Source organism: Galeopterus variegatus, unplaced genomic scaffold (genome assembly GCF_000696425.1).
Source record: "Galeopterus variegatus unplaced genomic scaffold, G_variegatus-3.0.2 Scaffold3200, whole genome shotgun sequence".
Taxonomy (NCBI): Eukaryota; Metazoa; Chordata; class Mammalia; order Dermoptera; family Cynocephalidae; genus Galeopterus; species Galeopterus variegatus.
The window spans coordinates 72,004-73,760 of record NW_007729311.1 but is presented as its reverse complement, the minus strand read 5'-3'; positions in this window follow the sequence as shown (position 1 = coordinate 73,760).

Here is a 1,757-nt window from a genome sequence, read left to right as displayed (position 1 = left end):
ATAGTCTATGCAAATATATAAGCCCAGGACTGACTTGATTACCTGACATAGACTTGCTCATCCAATGCTTGAAGCAACCAATGAGTATGTATTCTTTTTTAAAAAAATCAAACTCATTTTTCAGACAAGGCAATTGAAGTGCAGATAAATTAAGTAACTTGTTCAGAGTCCCCCTTCTTAGAAGCAGTGGAAACATAATTCTAGCACAGAAAGCCCAGTTCCAGATATCACACACTCAACCACAGACATCACACACACAAGCCCTCATCATTTCATATTGGATACCATTATACACATCTCTTCATTTTATAGTCAACAAGTGCAACAAATGAGCAACCAAATTAATTTTGCACACTTGTATGAGAATATTTGCATATGTTTTTCAAAACCTCTTATCTGTGTCTGCAAAAGTATGTTAGGAATGCAAAAGCCCTTTTGGGTGTGAGATTAGATATTAAGTCTTTTGTAAAGTTACATCTTTTGCCTTATTTAGAGAGAAGATGTAATATTGGAATCAAATTTAGTTCTCTGCTGGTTCTCAAGTTTTTATTATAACCCTGTCGGGGTATGTTTGCTCCTAAATATAATCAAGACTCTCACAAGAAAGCAAAAGTAGTAATATATGCCTTAATAGTCAGAAAAAAAAAAAAAAGATACAATAGAAAAAAAGGGAAAAATGTATTACAATGCCACTACATTAATATTCTCTTATTTTGAATTACTATTATTTGAAACATGTGTCTCACCTTTTATAAGGATTACTAATATGTGGCTCCTATGTCCACAAGTCTCACTGGCTTGAGACGCAAATGAAGTAGTAATAACACGAATCCTCTAAATGATGATAGCTCTGAGGCCCCACCTGCTAGCTTAGCAGAACATTAGCCCAAACATTTCCATTTTTGTCTACCCTCTGGTATTTCTTGGGGAGTCCATGGTGATGGTAATATCCACAGATGATCCTATATCCTGGTGATGAGAGGGAGAAATGGGGTATTGTATGAATAATGGATGGAGATATAAAACAGCAAAGAATATACACAGAACTACAAATAGTTTAAAATTGAGAGAAAATATACAGCCTAACACAATTGTCCTTTTAATACTAAAACACTATAGATATAATCACAGCATATAAACTGCTTTAATAGCAAAGAATATAGAAATTATGGTGATGGTTAAATAAAGCAAAAAACAAAAGAAAGGATCCTCAGAAGGAATTACAAACTTTCCAGGTCCCCAGGGCCTTACAGGGTGGTAGAGCTTTAAATGTTAGCACCTGTGAAAAGTGACAGGTCGAGGGTTGGTTCCTCCAATGCAAGAACTTACTGTGCCATTGCATAGGGTGCTTTAGAGTCTTCTACCTGCTTTCATCCCAAATGTTTCATACAACTACACCCATGTCCCCAAGACTCGAAAATCATGTCTGCCTGCTCCCAGGTATACTTTACTTGTGAGAAATAAGCCCATAACTTTCTCGTAAGTATTGTTAGTTGGCCTAGGTGATGTCATGGTCTGTTTCCAGACATAATAACCTTTAGCAGTCCAGAATTCAGATTTTACTGAAGTCTATACCTGATCCTCCTCCAATACAAAATTTCATATTCTCATAGTAACAACTCAGCACATAGAACATAGCTTACATATCAAGTAAACTAGAACAAATACTGAACTACCCAAAGAGAGGGAGGGATTATATAAGTCAAATATTAACACCAGGTCAAGGTTTCAAATCTCCATACCAGACAATGGCCAAA